This window comes from Ambystoma mexicanum, chromosome 7p, assembly GCF_040938575.1.
Source record: "Ambystoma mexicanum isolate Mex_15411 chromosome 7p, UKY_AmexF1_1, whole genome shotgun sequence".
In the NCBI taxonomy this organism is placed as follows: domain Eukaryota; kingdom Metazoa; phylum Chordata; class Amphibia; order Caudata; family Ambystomatidae; genus Ambystoma; species Ambystoma mexicanum.
The window spans coordinates 753176153-753195589 of NC_090939.1; the positions used below are offsets into that span (position 1 = coordinate 753176153).

General features: G+C 48.4%; 1 protein-coding gene across 2 annotated transcripts in view; it reads right to left on the reverse strand.

Annotated features, from left to right (window-relative positions):
* Nucleotides 1-19437, reverse strand: part of LOC138526301 (E3 SUMO-protein ligase RanBP2-like) — a 1824256-nt gene that overhangs the window by 150731 nt on the left and 1654088 nt on the right. The window lies entirely within an intron of this gene.

A 19437-nucleotide genomic window follows, 5' to 3' on the forward strand; every position in this document is an offset into this window, starting at 1 on the left:
CATCAAGTTGCAGCTATCTCGTCTCAACGGTACCTGAGGGTGAGCTCTGATCCCATGGGCCCGTCAGAGGTCGCTCCGCCCTCTTGTACACATGGACATCGCTAATCCCCCAAAAAATGAAACCTTAACGCACACTACTTCCAAACGCTCACTTTAAATATTAGCTAATTTACATCTATGCTGGTATGAGTCTTGTGAACTAGTGGCGTATTGCGAGTTAATGTTTAATTTGGAGTGTGATGGGGTTTGCATTAGGGAAAATCTTCCCTTTGACAGCAAGCTTCCCAGTCCTTGCCTCGAAACTATGGAACTCGATTCCATTAATCATCAGATCTGAATATTCTCTGTCCCTATTCAAACAAAAAAAAAAACGTTGGTTATCCACTGCACAAGACTAAACTCCTTCACCACCTCCACCTCAGGACTGCAGCTCGCTACCTGCCCAGCACTCGTAATTAAATTCTATATGTCAACTGTAGAAAATGCTGCATATTATATTATATATTGCGTATAATGCTATTGTATATATAGTGTTCACCTTTATATTGTTAGGTTTTTATATTGTATATAGTGTACACTATGTTTTGTGTATTTAGTGCCTCTCCTTGCTATCACGCTTTCACACTGGAATTGTTACTTTCTGTACAAATGTTGTACCAATGATTTGCGTCAAGATATGCGCCCGGATGCCAGTGCATTTGGTATCATGATGTTGGCTTTTCCAAGGATTTCAGACTATATGCTTTTATAGGTAGTAAGCTTAACTCTTATTAAACACTCATTTTATGTCCAGTGCATATGCATCTAAAAAGCTACAAAGATTCTAACAACCAATAGTAACAAATACACCACTAATTAAAACAAGTAAAATGGAAAATACATTGGGCCTCATTACGAGTCCGGCGATAGCCGTGCTGGAAAAAACTGCAGTCTGCCGCCGGACCCGGAATGAATTACCGCCTCTGTGATTGCCGGAATCACTGGGGCATTACAACCCCGGTGACCCGGTAATTCCGGAGGCGTAATTCCGTTAATCCCATCCCCATGGAGTCCCACAGGACTAAATAACGGTGCTGGTGTTTCCATTACCGTCTGCAGGCAGGTGGCGTTACTCCCGCCAGGTCAGACCTGGCGGGAGTGACACCACCCGCCTGCAGAACTCGTAGTCTGCCGGTTCGGAGACAAAATTGGCGGCAGGGTTACCGCCACCGTTGTTTCCGGACCGGCAGGCTTGCAACGAGGCCCATTGTGTCTGTCCTGCTAGTTTATGCAACATCAAACATTATAGACTGAAGAGAGCTCACATGCTGACTGAATTATTGTAGTTTTTAGAGGTTTTCAAATTGCATATTTTCCAGAGCTCAGAGATCCGGCCAGAGCAAATATCTAAATTCAAAACCACAATTTCCCAGCATGCGATCACTCACTGCTTGTTTGTGGATTTTGATAGCCAAAAATTAGGTGGCATGCTGGCAGGGAGTCTTATGTTTGGGGTTTAACCTTTGGGATCAATAGGCAGACAATAAGCGCCATGGACAAGACAAACCCCATTACATCACCAATGCAAATGACATGCATTACTCACCGTAATAGCATTTTGGATGATTGTATCTGCTTAGATTCACATGCTGTGCATATGGTCTGACATCCAGTGGTAAAAGCGGAGTATTGCATCTTGTCTTTCGGGGACCGAAAGGGGACGTCGGCATATTTTGTAACACTATCCATATTGTGACGTGTAGTGTACCCAAAATCCCTCCGATTGTATTTCTTCTGCCATGAGGGAGCCCAAGGCTATTGTGAGTGAGTACATGAAGAGAGAAAGTAGAAACACGTCTATGTTCCTTCCACCCCGAGCAGGGCAGCGGGGAGGGCGCATGTGAATTTAAGCAGATACAATCATCAAAAATGCTTCTATGGTGAGTAATGCATGTCTTCTGATGCTTGTTAATCTGGTTAGAATCACATGCTGTGCATAGACTAGCGAGCAGTACCCAGAGTTGGAGGTGGATTGAGAGAAGGAACAGTAGAGAAAAGATGTCTTAATACTGCTGGTCTCATTTGAGAGTCAGATCTAGAATGAGTGTCTAGGCAATAGTGTTTTGTAAAGGTGTGTACAGAATTCCAGGTTACCGCTTTGCAAATGGACTCAAGAGGAACATATGCAATGAATGCTATGGAAGCCCCAGTGCCCCGAGTAGAGTGTGCTCTAGGCTTGAAGGGCAGTTCTCTCTTAGCAAGAGTGTAACAGTGTGATGCATTTGACAATCCACCTTGAGATAGCTGATTTAGAGACACAATCCCCTTCTCTACCAGCTGCCACTGAAATGAAAAATTGGTTTGTTTTCCTCAGTGGTTTTGTACTTTCCTTTACATGACTGCCCTGCGCACATCTAGTGCGTGTAGGCTTCTTTCGGCCATGCTAGTGGGATTCTGGAAGAAAGTGGGTGGTTCGATCGATTGATTCACATGAAACTTTAAGATCAATTTAAGCGCAAATCTGGGATGAGTGCGCAGAACTACATTATCCCTGTGGACTGTAATAAAAGGGTCTAGAACAGGAAAGGGCCTGTAGTTTGCTAATCCTTCTAACAGAAGTGATAGCCCCTAAGAAGGCGTCTTGTAAGTAAGGTCTTTTAGACTTGCTTTATGCATTGGCTCAAAGGGAGATCCCATGAGTCTAGTTAAAACCACATTTAGATCTCATCCAGGAGCTGGGTGAGAGATGGGGGGATAGATTCGCTTAACCCCTTCCATAAAGGCTTTAATCAGCAATATTTTCCACCATGACACTTTCTGTTGTGACGTGGTGTAGGCTGAGCGAGCAGCAAGATGAACCTTTAGGGAATTGAAGACCAGTCCTGCATCTAGCAAATAGGTTAGGTATAGCACAATGTGTGTGGGTGAGCAATCAATGGGATTGACGCCCTTGGTATTACACCAGATGATAAAGCGTTTCTATTTACTGAAATAGCAATAGCGTGTGTTAGGTTTCCTAGCTTCCCTGAGAATGTCCCTGCATCTCAGAGGGAGTTGAAGGTGTCCAAACTCTATGACCTCAGGAGCCAGGCTGCTAAATTCAGAGTTTGTGGGCATGGGTGTAGGGTCTCCCCCCTGTCCTGAGACAACATGTTGTACGGGCAGGGTAGTTTTACTGGTGGGGAGAGGGACATTTCCATTAGATGAGCGAACCAGGGTTGGCGGGCCCAAATGGGGGCTCCCAACACATGGTGACTGGTTCCTGGTGCATCTTGTGCACTATCTTGTTGAGTATGGGAGTCGGGGGGGGGGGGGGGGGGGGAAGCGTAAACAAATTTCCCTGACCATGTTGTCCAGAGTCCGTTCCCCTTGGAGCGGTTCTAGGGGTACCTGGAGGTGTAGTCTTGGCATTGAACGTTCTCCTGAGTTGCTAACAGGTCGATCTCTGGGAAGCCCCATTCTGCGAAGACGTTGGAGACGATGTGTTTCGGCAGACGCCATTCGTATTCTACGGCCAGAGGGAAATCTCTGCTAAGCACGTCTGCCAGAAGATTGAGTTCACTTGGAACGTGTTGGAACAACAGAAACATATTGTGTTTGAGAGCCCACATCCAAATGTTTTGGGACAGCTTGGATAGCCCTGGAGAGTGTGTGCCCCCTTGTTTCTTCAGGTAATACATGGTTGTGGTGCTGTCTGTCAGAACCAGAACTGTTTTCCCTTGTAGTGGAGTCTGAAAGGCTTTCAGTGCCTTGAACACTGCTAATAGCTCTTGCAGATTTATATGGTTGGATGCTACTTGTGGGGACCACATTCCAATCGCTGTCTGCTGAAGCAGGTTAGCCCCCCCACCCCGTGAGAGATGCATCTGTCGTGAGAGTGGCTTCCACTGCGGAGGTGGTGAAGGACTTCCCCTTCAAGAGGTTTTCCCTTGACCACCACTGCAGAGAGAGAACGAGGGCTGGCGAGACAACTACCAGATCTTCCCATTGTCCGCTGGCCTGACACCACTGGCTGTATAGCCACTCTTGCATGGGACGCCAGCGCATGCGCACGTGGGACACCAAGTATATGCATGACGCCATCATACCTAGCAAGCGCATGGCCTTGTGTACCGTCACCTCCCGACTGGCTACATATTGAGGGATCTGAAAAAGCATGTTCTGAACTATCTTGTTGGAGGGGAAGACGAGGCCGTCCTTCATCCGGATTAGAGCCCCCAGAAATGGTTTTACTTGACTGGGGACTAGACTGGACTTTTTCTCGTTGATAGAGAATCCCAGACTGAACAGAGGGTCTACGGTCTTCAAAAAACATGTGTCGTAAGAGTCCCCTGTTATGAGCCAGTCATCAAGGTAAGGGTAAACCGGGATGGATAGTCTGCGCAGGTGTGCTGCCACTAGTGCCAGGACCTTTGTAAACACCCCTGGCGCCGAGGCAATGCTGAAGGGGAGCACCTTGAATTGGTAATGCCTGTCCTCTATCATGAACCTTAGATATTTCCTGTGCGCTGGCAACATTGAAATATGAAAGTATGCATCTTTCATGTCCAATGTTGCCATGTGGTCCCCCTGTTTCAACAGTGGGATCACTTCCTGTAGCGTTACCATACAAAACATTTTGAGGTTTTATAAATGTGTTCGCTGGGCGCAGGTCTAGAACAGGGCACATGGTGAGGTCCTGTTTGGGTACAAGGAAGTAAACTGAATAGATACCCTTGTTTACCTGAAGAATAGGGACGGCTTCTATGGCGTCCTTTCCCAGAAGCGCTTCCACCTCTTGATTCAGGAACTGAAGATGGTCCGGCGAGAGGCGTCGTGAACGTGGCGGTCTGAACTGTGGTGGTCGGGTGAATTCCACGCAGTAACCGTGGGCGACCGTCTTTATAACTCACTGGTCTGAAGTTATCCCCTCCCATGTCACGAGGAAAGATGTTAAACTCCCCCCGACCGGGGTGACATGGGAGGGAACCTGGATCCATTGGTCATTTCTGACCAGATGCTGCGGCTCCTCTGGGGTTAGGGCCTCTGCCTTTGCCGCGTCGTTGACCCCTAGGTGGGTAGTTGGCGGGGCTTCCGGATGTTTGTCCAGAGTTACAGTTTTCCGTATTATAGTTGTTTTGACTTGCACAGGATTGCCCATGAAAGGAGCGACAAGAACCAGAGTTATTTGTTGTAAGGACTTAAGAGTCTCATGCTCTTTCTTTGCCGTCTCCAAAGCATCGTCGACCGCTTTCCCGAAGAGATTGTTCTCTTCTATGGGTTTAAGAGCGGCCTGTGTTTCAGGCTTGAACCCCGAGTTGCGGAGCCAAGCGTGCCGCTTGAGTAGTGTGCCCCGGGCCAGGGACCTGCCTGCTATCTCAGCAGTGTCCTGATTGTTTTTGATTATATTCTGATTCACTTGCCTGCCCACGGCCACGATGGTGAGAAGTCTGGACCTAGCGGGTTCAGGGACGTCCTGGAGACCTTCTGGTACGAGGTTCAATTGTGCGTCTGCATAACTGGCAAGCAGCTTAGTGTTATTCGCTATGTGTGTGGTGTATGCAGCTGCCGAGGTAACACCCTTACCTAAGGCGTACAGCCTTTTAGATTCCTTATCTGGAGGTGCCTCCCCGTAGCAAGGGGTACCTCTGCTCGTTTCCGGGTGGTAGTGACTACCAAGGAGTCAGGGGTGGCGTGGCCTTTAATATATTGAAGGTCTATAGGAGCTAGCTGAAATAATTTTTCCACTCTTGGATTCACTGCCCGGGTCTGCGCTGGCGTGACCAGGGAGGGGGCCAACCTTCTCTTAACAGAGTTCAGGAGGGGAATGGCTTGGCTTGAGGGGGGTTTTTCTTTGAGAATGTCCTCCACAAAATCTTGTTCGGGTACCCCCTCCTGGGTGGTGATCTGAAAGTGCTCTCCTGCCTTCGTTAAGATGGCATTGAATGCTATTTGATTATCTACAGGCGAGGCCTGGCGGGCTGGACTGTTGTGAGGAGAATCCAGGCATAGGACACTAGTGTCCTGATCTTGCGCGGGGAGCGTCCATGGCTCCGTCTCCACTTGCTGGGTTTCTTCCCAGCTGTCCATGGCATCCGCCTGGTCAGTAGGGTAGTCCTGCAGGAAGGGTCTTCTTCCTTGTTGTAGATGTCTTGGTAAGTGTCCATCTGGACCACATCTTCATGGTGGACAGAAGCCGAAGACTGAGAGTCAAGATTTTCCTGGAAACGTGAAGCTGGCCCCAAAATAGGGTCTTCATGAGATCTCTTAGGTGAAGGCTGCTCAGAACGCGAGACAATCCTTTCGAGGCGGTCCATGCATCCTTCGAACTTCTTCCTGGTCCACTTAGATGAACCAGAAGGGCCCAAAGGTGGAAATCCTCTCTTTGGCATTGAAAATTGTCCCCAAGGGTATTGGACAGAGGCTCCCGACTGTCCTCGTAGGTTTCACGAGTAATGGGGCACCATGGCGTGTCTTTAGACATGTCCGCGGCACGCTCCATGCGTTTCGACGGTATCTTAGGCGTCAGCCCAACCGCCGAAGTAATCCTCGCGGTACTATCCTCGGTCTCCGCCGAATCGGCGTGAGTCAATGGGTCAGCGGTAGATCTACCGCCTACTGCGGCACCAGAGGGCCTAGCAGTAGACTTTTCGCCTGTGGAAAGGCTAGGAGGCCTAGGAGTAGGTTTCGGGCCTACCGGGGCCTTAGGGGGCGCTAGAGCATCTGATGATCGCACTTCGGCGTGTAAACTCGATTTAGGGGTAGCGCCCTTATTTTTGAAGTGCCCAGTCGCAGGACGCTGCTGTGGAAGCGGGGAAGGCTGCTGATCTACCAGATCAGAGGATTCCGTAGAAATTTTCAGCAGTCCTGTTGGCGCTTTCACCTTTTTCGACAGAACCGTCAAAATCGGTGGTAGGGTTGTGTGCTTAGTGTTTCGTGATTTCTGTATGCCCTTGTCGCCGGGTGTTGTCCCCGAATTGAGACTTAAGTCAGGCGTAGAGGGGTCGGGGACGGGCGTGCCGGATCTAGAAGCATCCGCCTCAAGGTCGATGACATCCAATACGGATGTCTGGTCATCATCAGTGACCCCATCACTTTCGGCGGGTGTGGCGGTGGGGGAAGAGGGTTCAACCCGCGACATACCGTACACGGCCCACCGCTTTACACGGCGCTCCTTAATGGTCTTAGGCTAAAGGAGCTTACACGCCGCACACCACTTATCATTATCTAGGGGTAAACAAGAATTACAAGTTCTGTGCTCATCTTTCCACGTGTACCTGACCCTACACTTAGGGCAGAGTCCTTTCCATAGTGAAAGGTATAAACAAAGATGACCAGGCAAAGAGGGGGAAAGAGGAGAGACATAACAAAAGATATGGCAACCCTGATCCCACTCTCCCTATTGTGTAGGCCGCCAGACGGCCAGCCACATGGATGACTCAGCTGCCGGATCTTAGGCGGCGAAATCCACCGACGCCGAAACTTCCCGCAGTCTTCGTCGAGGTTGCTTGAATCGCTGTCGAAGTGACTGAAGGGGAAATAACCAACAAAGTCGTAATAAAGATAAGCAATGTGTCTTATGAAGAGCTTCGCTATAGGGCGAGCAGTTATCTGGGCGGAAACAAACTATCTGAGGGACCTCGGCGCGTGAGGGATTTTGGGTACACTACACGTCACGAGAGGGATAGTGTTACAAACACGCCTGTGCCGATGTCCCCTTTCAGTCCCCGAAAGACAAGATGCAATACTCTGCGGTTACCACTGGATGTCGGACCATATTGTAACGCTCACCTGGTATCCACGGGGATGTCACTCAGCCTGTTCTGACCTCTTACGACCTCAAACCCTTCCCTGGAAGCCATTTGACTGGAGACTGGGCCTGAAACACAGGATTGGTAGAGTTTAACTCCCTATTGTCTCTGTGTGCTTGAACCCCTTCTTTCCCAAGGTCCAACCCTTCCCTTTGATCCACAGCTCACCTTGTTTTCTTGGATAGTGTGCTCTCGGTCCTGCTTTCAGCGCAGGGGCAGTTTGATTGATGCGGGCTCGTTGCTGCCTAGTTACTTCACTGGTAAGAGTCCGACAGGTAAGTATAATGAGTCTTTTGAACAGTTCTCTAAATTCGTTCCTTTCCTTCCTTAGATGAAGGCCGGCATCCGGGGATGGCAGCGTTCTGCTGAGATGAGTAGCGCTGAAGGTAATTGAGAGCGCGATGCGCGATGCACCCCTTTCGTATTTGCATTGAACTGAGTTCTTTTTCTGTGTCTTTTAGGTGCCGCGACGTTTTCAGCGTGGATGCCGGTTATGAAGAACAAATGCGTTGGGTAAGCGCGGTATGCAGCGCCTCTAGATGTTTCCACGCTAACCTGGAGTGTCTTTTCCCTATTGCAGATGGATGAGAAGTTCCGGAGACAGAGTTCCCCCAGAGCGGCTGGGATTCAGGTAAGCATTTGAAGCTCGTACAGTATTTAAAAATAAGCTAAGATTTACAGAATGCTTACTAATACCTTTTTTCTGTTCTTTTCCCTTTTCCGTAGGAAGCGGCTTGCCGGGATGGGAAGGACACCACCAAAGATGCCAGCAGAACAGAAGGAGCGATGAATGATGGGCAGAAGCACCGCAAGGTAAGGCTGTTCCTAACGGTGTTCTTGTTCTTGCAGGAGCTGAGCGAAGAAGAAAGATGCAGGCCTACTGGAGACCTATCCGAACACAGTGAGTGTCACGCTGCAGGTGCAGAAAACGCAAAGCATGTTTCTCAGCCTGGGTGTGGCTTAAATAGTCTCTGGGTATCCCAGGTGTCTCTGGGCTGAACCACATGTAGAATGGCAAACCCTCCATAGTGAAATCCAAGATATGCTGCTAAAAGTCATTAGGAATGTGTTCTGTGCAAATGCTTGTCGTTGTGTAGAAGGACTGTGACGAATCTGGACAATTTGTCCCTTATCCCCTGAGGGGAGACACCCCTTTTTTAAGATAGGGAGGTGAGCCTGCTAAGCAGTGTCAGATTTAAGACAAAGGGCCTCATGGGCAAAAAGTGACAGAGGGCCCCTGGTGGGCGGGTCATGGAGGCACAGCCTAGAGTGGGCAGAATTGCACAATGGTGAACTTTAGACACAAATGTTTCATTTTTTTTAAAGTTGTGTTTTTTTGCATTTTTCTATGTTTTGGGGTCTGACTCTAGCTAGAGACAGCTGGGCCTTCTCTGCAGGTTTTGCTGTCAGTGGTGGTAATACTGAATGATCAAGCCTGCAGCAAATGTTGGAAACAAAGTTCAAGGCAATGGGCAATGGGAAGGGACATTACAGGAGGTGATATCACAGGGTAATTCATACTGCTTGCAGAACCATTTTGTGCATGTCCCTGGTGTTTTTACCCCACAAACTTGAAATGTCACTGAGCATCAAAGACGTTAACCTTTTAATCTCAAAATGTTAGAATGTCGTTTTGTCAGTCATTTTTACGACTGACTTTTAAACGAGTACAAAATTACGAAAAAGGATATTGAATTTTTATTTGGAGGTCGGGAACGGGTAGATAAGGGTTTGGAGGTCGGGAATAGTAAAATAATAGGTGGGGAAGGGGGGCTTTGGGGGGATGAAACCTTTTGCGTCATTTTGTACTGAATGACGATGAAAGTACATAGAACCCTCAAAACACACCAGGGGTTACATTTTTGTGGGTGCTGCTTGTAGCCCTTGAACAACCCTTTAACGCTAACCCTACCATCTCCATATCTCCTCCAGCTTCACAGAGCACTGCTGCAGGGCAGTGAATGGAAAAGGGAAAGAGAGAAAGAGCAGGATAGTGAGGGAGAAAAGTAGAGAAGAAGCAGGTAACGTGAACATTAATGGGAAAGGAGAGTAGAGAATGAAGGAGGGTAGAAGAATGAGGGCGAGATTGGGAGTGAGGGAAGGCAGGAGATTAGGTGAATGAAGGGAGCCAGGTGAATGTAAAAGGATGAATGGGTACAGAGAATGAATGAGGGCAGTAGAATAGGGCAATAGTTAATGAGGCACAAGAGTGGGGGAAATGCAGGGTAAAAAGAGGATGAAAGGGAGGGGAACTAGAGAGCAGGGGGTTCAGCAGTACAAGGAAAATGGGGGATAACAGAGTTCTAAAGAGTCAGGAGAAATGAAGAGTGAGGGAGGGCAGGAGGAAGGGAGGCAAGTGAGTGAGGGAAGTAGAGGGGCAGCAATTTAAAGGCACATGATGTGTAATGTGGGTAGACGAGGAAATGAAAAAATGAGTGAGTGAAGGCAGGTGAGTGCTGAGTGTGGTGAGAGAGTGGTGTCAGGGTTGTATGCAAAAACAGTGGAAAATACGGTGGGGTGGGCAGAGCACTCCTGTGAAAAGTGGGAGAATTCCCTAGGAGTTCCTATCCCGGATGATGTGTGGCATTACTGCTGTGCTCAGATGAAGAGTTGCCCTCAACAGCAGATTCAAGCTGATTCACTTTAAAATCTTGCAACAGTTAATTTTACCCCAGCTGACTTCCACAAGCCCTTCCCCGAGACCCACTGAATGCCTGAGTTGGGGCTTCTCCCCGGCCACATTTTGCACTTATTGTGGCACTGTCCCAAGAGTATGCTTTTTGGTTACACGTTTTTGAAACAATAGGCGAGATGGTGGGAGAGTGTGTTGCACCTTACCCTATGGTTGCTTTGCTGGAGTACACGAAGATGATGCCAGGACATTTCAGGGCATCTCATTGGTCTCCTGCTGGTGCTGGCAAGACAGAGAACTGCTGTCGCCCTCCACTGCATGAGCTGTGGAAAGCGGATATTTGGTACTACCATGATGTGGAGACTGAATACTGTGCCACTGTGCATCCCTCTGCAAAGACGAGGAATATTTTGAGGCCATAAGTAACATACTTGATGTCTGGTGTCGGCTGCTGCCCTAATGTCCCAGAGTTAAAACTGCCTACCATACTGCTGATGTTATGATTTTCTTCCTACATGTCTGAGGAAGAGCTGCTGTCCTTTTTGTTTTGGTTATGTAAACTAATAAAAAAGTAAGGCAGGTGAGTATGTGAATAGCAGCAAAAGGAGGAAGAGGGTGGGATCTTTATAACAAAGAACCTTTGGCAGAAATGGAAACAGAAAAACGGGATGACAGTGTTCAAAAAGAGCAGAAAGAGTAGGATAGGAAATTGATAGTAAGAAAAAAAGAGGGGGCGATAAGAATGATGTAATGGAGAAAGATGAAGCAGGAGGGAAAGGAGTAAAAGGTGAGCATATTTGTGATGTGAGGTGCTTGCTCTAGCTGCCTACCTATACGCAGTCAGAGCTGCCATAGATAAATGAACATGGAAACAATTAAAATGCAGCCGCTTAGGTAAGGTTGCATTGAAATGGGCCAAAAAGATCCACATTGTTGACAAAAATCCCTTTTGTGCAAGTTATCTGTATTCACCTTATACCGGGTTGGCAGCTAAACAGGCCCAGATGAAAATCAAGTTCGGGGAACAGGGCTGGGTGTGTCTGTCGGGTGGCCTTCATGTGCTGTGTCTCACACACAGCCAGCTCGGAACAGGAATAAGGCCTGACTTTTCTCCTCTGACGCAGGATCAGCTGTCCAAAGTCTTACCAGCTCACACTTTTCATGTGATAGTTAAAAGCACAGGGAAGCACGACACCTTTCCCACTTTTCCACCAGAACCCCCAGGTTCAGCTTTGTGTTAATCTCATTTCAATGTCTGTGGGCTCTGCCGCATTATAAACCTATAAATATATAAACTGATTAGAGGTTGATGATCCAGACACAGGGGCGCCTGGGTAAGGACTGCTGTCCCTTAGAAGGTGCAATTGGTGGGTGATAATAAATGGAAGGAGAGTATAACACTGCATGCTGTATAAAATAATGGCTCGTGCAGATTACCTTATATTGAATTCTCTTTCACTGTGAATACCTTTTTTAAAACCAAATGATATTGTTTTTAGGCTGCTACTGCAATCGTGCATTCAGGGGGGCGAATATAAAGCTATACATGTCTTTTTGCTTGACCTATTTTATAACAAAGTATATAATGTCAGGTTGGTTTCTTATGTGTTTTGTGTACTTTTCAAGGCATTCATAGTAAAACTAATTATTTTGCTTTTTGGAAAACCCAACTGTAAAAAATATTTGTGACCTATCACTGGGAAGATATGTAGTCAAGTGCTTAAATCACAGCATGGGTTCAAATACTGATTTCACCACTTTAAGGAAATGTGTGATCATGTGCAAATCATTTAATCTCACTGTGCCTGAGCAGTTGGCATTCAGTATCAGTAGAAGGGATTTAGTTCGCAATTTTTCCTATGAATAAAAACACTCCTGGTTTACCAAACTACTAGTTGCTGCATATTATTAATAGTCAATATTTATATATTGCACAGCACATTATTCTCTTGGCTTACACTTTTAATGTCTTCACCAATGGTGTCCTAGAGTACTGGAGACTGGTGCCACTGCTTGTAATGTTATTTGATGTGATGTTGCTTCTGATCATGTCAATCCATATTGTGAAAATTGGGTTCTGCATATCTTTTGCTGGACAGGTCCAGGAGACAAATTAGAACAGATGAGTGCCTTGGATGTATGCCTAACAGTCCCATAGTGTTGTGATTTTGTTGTTCTGTGTATGTGTTCAAGAAACTCTGGAGAGGTGGGGGCAAGCAGCCGCCCCTATTTTGGCTACTACACAGCAATATATTTCTTATTAAATGGCATTAAATGTGCCCTTTGCCTTTTGTGCATGCCGCTGGCTGTTGTCCCCTTAACTGAAGACTTTAAATGTGTGCTTTGCAGTAGGTTGAGACTGGCTTTGATAGCATCCAGCAGTGTTTGCACCTCTTTTACTCTGGTTTCTTGCAGACAGAGCAATTACTAACTCTTTTTTAGGGGCAGTTTAGTGTTTCTGCTCCAATCTGGCTGCCTGCCCATTGAGATTAAAGAGCATTCTTATTCAAGGAACCCAAGTGGGCCACAGACTGTGTCCACCCCAATCCCCTGCCAACTGTAAGCAAGTGGGGGGGGGGCATTCATATTGGAAAGGGCCCCCACTAGCCATGACAAATGTTTAGCCAGGCCTGCCAGCGAGCGCTTAAGACTGCTCTTTGTTAGTCAACTGCCAGCAAGGAGGGATGAGGGTGTGAGTGTTGTTGCTGGTGTGAAGATATTTGGAAGGTGTCACCAGGACACTACAGGGCCCGCTCACTCTTTGTCATACAGTGCTAAATCCGCCTCTGTCGCTAAGTAAGAACCTCCTAAGGGGTCTGGGCAAGTGGGACCTCACTGTGAGTGACTCCCCGCTTGGGGATAAGGACACCTCTCCACAACTTTTCCCAGTCCGCCCTACTGACCTCGCATCCCAAGACCCGTTCTCATTCCCGCATGTAAGCCCATTGGACCCTCGCTTTAGAGCCAGTCAGAATCTTATAGATGTTGGATGAGGCCTCTCGCCCCATCATTAGTGAGCAGGAATTTTTCAAAGGGCGTTGGGTCTCTTGTGGCCGCCTTCTTGACCCTCGGATGTAGAACCCAATGGCGGATCTGGGCATACCTCAACCTCTCTCCTTCTTGCACTGCAAAATGCGTCTTACAATCATAAAACGATAACAATTCCCCTCCGGAAACCATTTAGCATAATTTCCGACAGCCACCCTCCTGCCAATTCGTGAAGGCTCCTCTCTCCATGCCAGGGGAGAGGTCCCCATTGCCAAAGATGGAGGTGAAGGGAGACGGGAATGTGGTAATTCCTTCGGAGCCCACCAGCCTGTCCCAAACATCAGCCATAGGTTTGGTGATGGAACTCTCGTAGAGGTGGCGAGGCCTGTGCTGCTTCGGGAGCCACAGTACTTCTGCTAGGTTTCGATGTGCCACGGCCTTATCCATCCGCACCCACAATTTGTCCCGCGTTCCTTCCTTCCCCTTCAACCATTCCCTAATGATTCGCAGCTGTGCTGCCTCGTAATACCGCCGGAAATTCGCCAATGCAAGCCCTCCCTCACCCTTCGGTGCCATCAAAAGTCTGGCTCCTACCCTAGGTCTATTCCCTTCCCAAATGAATCCCTTAGTCAGGGTGTCCAGCTCCCTGAAGTAGCTCGCCGGCACTGGCCGCGGAACCGCCTGGAATAGATATAAAAGCCGTGGAAGTGTAACCATTTTAACCGCAGCTATCCGCCCTAACATGAGACCCTCAGATCCCTCCACCTCTGGAAATCCCTCTTGATTGCTTTAAGAAGCAGGGGGAAATTTGCCGGGAACCATCCTGCCAAAGTTGCCGTGATTCTCACCCGTAGGTAACAAATCCAACCCGAGCTCCACAGGAAGCTAGTATTCGCTTGCAGACTCTCCCTACCCGTTATTCTTTTAAATTCAAGACCTCATATTTGTTGGCGTTAATTTTTAGCCCCGAAGCCGCCCCAAAGGTCTCTAAGAGGGCCACACTAGCCTGCAATGATTCCCGTGGGGCTGTGAGCATGAGCAGCATGTCATCAGCGAAGGCTGCTACCTTATGCTGCTCACCTCCGAATGGAATACCCTGAATCTCCCCTGTCTCCCGGAAGGCCTGAAGTAGCGGCTCCGAATAAATCGCATACAGTATTGGGGAAAGTGGAGAGCCCTGCTTTGTCCCCCTCTGCAAGGATATCTTTATGGAGGCGATCCCGTTCACTATCACTCTAATAGAGGGCGCCTGGTAGTTGGCCTTGATCATCGACAAAAAGTCCCCCCCAAAGCCCATCTTTTCCATTACCCGAAAGAGGAAAGGCCACTCCACGCGGTCAAAAGCTTTTTCCACGTCCAAGGCCACCAGGACCGCAGGAGTGTGGGTTTTCTGGACCTTTTCGATTATATGGGCCACTCGACGGATGTTGTCCGCGGTTTGTCTGCCCCTGATAAACCCAGCCTGGTCGGGATGAATCAGGTCCGGGAGGATGGAGTCAAGCCTGTTGGCCAGGATCCTGGTGAAAATCTTAGCGTCTATATTAATCAACGCTATAGGACGGTAAGAGGCTCTGTCTTCCGGATTTTTATTTGGTTTCAAAATTAGGATGACCTTAGCATCCTCTATAGAAGGCGTAATTCTACCCGAGAGACGAAATGAGTTAAACAACGAGGTGAGATGTGGGGTTCACTGCACACTGAACAACTTATAAAAGGCGGCTGTGTAGCCGTCCGGGCCTGGAGCTTTGCCTGGTGGTAGAGCCCTTATCACCCCCTGGCACCTCCTCCTCAACGATTTCTCGATTGAGGACTTCACGCACCTCACTGCTAATTTCCCCCAGCTGGATTTTTTTGTGGAAGTCCTTCTGCTTATCGCCTGGAGGGCGCTGGGAGGTGTAGAGTGACTCGTAGTATTCCGCAAAGGCCTCCTGCACCCCCCATGGTCCGTGTCCCGTTCCCCTGTAGCCGACCTTAAAGCCGTAATCGCATTTCTCGACCTTTTACCACTCAGTAGCCGCGCTAGCAGGGAGACAGTTCTATTAGCCTTTGCATAATAAAGTTGTCGCACCGACAGCAAGGCCCCCTCTGCCTTCTTAGTGCGTAGGAGTTCCAGCTGCCCAACTGCCCTCTGATATTCCCGCATAGCCCCCCGAGAGGGGGTGTCACCCGCAGGCTGTCTAACTACCTCCACTTCTGCTTCTAATTGAGATTCCAACGCTTGCAGTTGTTTCACTCGGTGGGCAGATATCGCTATTAGTTCCCCCCTGAGAGTGGCCTTAAAGGCATCCCACCTCGTGTCCTCCCCAGTATCTCCCTTCTTGTTGGTATCAAAAAAGAACTTAATCTTCTCTTCGATATCTTTTCTGATTACTGGATCCCTCAGGATGGCCCCTGGGAGTTTCCAACCCCAGATCCCCCTTCTCCTCCGACCCACATCCATCTCCAGAGAGACTATCTTATGATCTGCAATCCCTATCGGCCCCGTGCATACCTCCCGAATAGCTCCAACTAAGGCAACCGAGACCCATATATAATCGATTCTGGATTGAGAACCATAAACACCCGACAAGTAAGTGTGGCCCTCCTCGTCCCCCCTAAAATCCCTCCAGGCATCTCATAGTCCCAGCTTGCCAACTCTTTCTTTCAGATCCGCTGACATCACAGATCCTCCCCCCTCCCCGCTGCCTCCTGTCCTATCCTTTCTCTTATCCCAAGCAATATTGAGGTCCCCGAGGAGAACAATTTGGCCCCATGAGTACTCTTCCAGCAATTTCAAAACCCGCTGCAGAAAGGGTTCCTGGCCCGTATTGGGAGCATACACTACCGCTATCGTCAAAGGGACCCCTTGGCACTTCCCTTTTACTACAATATACCTCCCTTCCTTATCCCCAAGGACCCATCGGGCTTGAAATCTACCGTCGTCCTAATTGCCAGGGCTACCCCCCTAGCCTTGCAGTGGCCCGAGGCGTGCAGTATTTGGTCAAAACCACGCAATTTCAACCTGCCCTGGTCCCTATGGAGCAGGTAAGTCTCCTGGAGCCCCATAATATCCGGCTTCTCCTTTTGCGCGAAGTGCTCCAACTTTTTCCTTTTAAGGGGGGGTATTTAACCCCCTCACATTATGTGTTAGCCACTTAAGGGAACCCCCAACAGCGGAGAATCGCCACCGAATGGGGGTACCTTTTCCCCCTCGCCCTTCAAGCTTTTGCTCGTCGCCGCCCTCCCAAACCCCCCCGAGGACCCCCCCACCCAACTCCTCTCCCTCCTGAAGGCTAATACCTTCCCACCCTCTCCTCCCACCAAACTCGGGCATCTTTGCCCTTTTTACTTCCAACATGGTTGCACCCCCTACAACCTCTATGAACCAAGACACCCTATAGAGGCCCACAACTCCTATCATCATATGCCTAATCAAGGCTGCCCGGGGGAGCTGCTTCTTATGTCACCAGGTATTTCCTCCCTCCGCTGACTATTTCCTCTGGGACCTCTTTTCCTCCTTTCCCGGACCGTCATCCAGTCCCAAGGCCTTGATCCAGAACGACTGCTCGGGCCCGGGAGTCCCACACCAGGGGAGGGGTTCCTCCAGCTCGATGTGAAGAAGAGCAGCCCCTTCTTGGAGGGATGTGATTCGTCTCTGGGAACCCTCCCAGTCAAAGAGCAAGCCAAAGGGGAAGGTCCACCTGTAACGAATCGCTCTCTCATTCAGTCGCCTCTTTAGGAGTGTACTGCTTGCCAGGTCTTGAAAGAAGGCGATCTGCTGGCCCTCAAACATAATTGGCTCTCGTAATCTCGCCGCTCCGAGAACCGCTTCCTTCTGAGCATATCGAGTAAATGCAGCCAGTACATCCCTTGGCCTCGCCGCCTGGCCCTTGGCCAGACGTCCAGATCTGTGCACTCGGTCCAGCTCCACCGTTTCTGGGCTGCCCGTTTCCAATATGTCTGCGAAGATACCCTGGAGCACCGCTTCCAAGGTCTTATCGGGCACAGATTCGGGCAGCATTTTGACCCGTATGTTGACCCTACGAGACCTGTTTTCCAGGTCTTCCACTTGGAGTTCGAGATTCCTGGTGGCGACATCTAGCCTCTCTATAGCTTCACTATTTGCTGAATTGTCTTTATCCACTTCTTGGAGACCTTTCTCCAGGATGTTGGTCCTCTCCCCCAGTTGTCGCGTTCCTCAGTCTCTTAATTAATGCACAACAGTCTGCTCTTCGGATTTTTTTTGCACTCGCCAATTACAGATGCAACAGTGGCCCTTCATCCTATATTTGAACTATTTTTTTGTTAATGTTGCATACCTCCGAAATTCCTTGACTTCCACAGGGGGACTGCTGCCTGGCTCGTATACGCAGACAAAGTGGTGGCAGCTTAGGCCATGAACGATGCCCACCGGAAGAGTTGGGAATGCATACCCAGAATGGCGGGAGCCATGGAGTATTCGAGTGGCCACTGCAACAGACCCATCAGTTTCCAAAATGACAGAACTGCCGTTTATGCCTTATACTTGCAGAGCCTTTGGCTGCTTCTTGATACTTAACACTCAAACAGCCATACAGGAGGTGGAGCTGAACCTAGACAACCAATACCTAAGCCCAAATCAAATGCCTGTTTGAGTTTCCCCACTCAAATCAGCTCCACAATTGCCCAACGACCAAAATATAAAGCATGGCTAAGGTTTGGATATAGTTGGAGATTGTGGAGGAGAGCAAAGGAGTGGAGGATGAAGGCAGAGACAAGAGGGAGCGGAGGATGTACCAGGAAGGCAAGCTCAGAAGGAAGTGGGACAGAAGGATAAGCAAAAAGGAAACACACCAGGAGGAGGAGACCAAGCAGGGGGAAGGAGAGCAGTCAGGCAAGATAGCATGGAGCCACAATGACAAGGCTTCCCGATTCCAAAATAGCAGAACTGCCTTTTATGCCTTCATCCCGAGGGCCAACTATTGATAATTAAGACATTAACAGCTAGCTGGGGTGAACCAAATAAGCAAATCCCTAAACCCAAGTGGTAGTCCTGTACAGGGGAACCCCACTCCAATTGTCACAATTCCGCAATGGCCCAAGATATAAAAGGGGGCCAGTCTTTGAGAAAGGTGAGAACGTTTGCAGACAGTTGGAGATTGTGGAGCAGAGAATAAGAGTGGAGGAGGAAGGTGGTGAAAGCAGGGTGATGAAGAGACAGCAGAAGGGAAAGATCAAATGGAAGGAGCAAAAGACCAGTAGGAAGGGTAGGGGTATGAAGAGAGAAGGAAAGAAAGCACCACTGAAGTCAGTTGAGTACAAAGCAGTGGTGGATATTAAGTTCCAGAGACAAAACGCAGCATAGGCCACAGGGACGTAATTTAGGGGTCAGCAGGGGTGGCAATTGCGACCCCTGTGGTCTCCCTTGTTACCCCTAAAAAATGTTTTACGTTTTTCTACAAATTAAAGCTCCTGGGCTGTGGCTAATGCCATGTGGCTCTTTGTTTCTAGAATGGCTGGCTTTCTTGTTCAGGCTTCTTAAAAACCCAAACAGGGGGTTTCACAAGTGTAAGACTTTGAGCATTGACCCTAAATAAGAAAGAATAGGAATAACAAATAATGTGTCTTTCTGGAATTGTATACAATAATTGCTAGACTCATTAAAGGTTTATTTCAGGCACACTTGAGGGGGTCACCTCAAATTCACAATGCAGACAAAATACTCCAAAAAGCATTTAGAGTAGAATATGCATCCACTTCGGACAATGTATTTTGCTTTTCGCAATTTGCAGTTATAGCATGTTTTTTCTGCCGATGCATATGGTAATCCATTCTTGTATGAAATGTTTATCATGTTACAGTGATATTGTAACCATATTTTTCATAGTGTACTTAGTAAAAGGTCGTGTTCCAACGCTTCCTGTGATGTCACTTTGGGGTGGGGCAAATTACATCACTTCCTGTGATGTCAGAGGTCAAGGGCATGTGATTTCACTTGCGCTACCCCTGGCATTCTGGTGAAATTACGTCCCTGATAAACCAAGCCAAGAGGACCAACAACTAGAGGAGTGCCTAAAGGAGAAAGGTAGA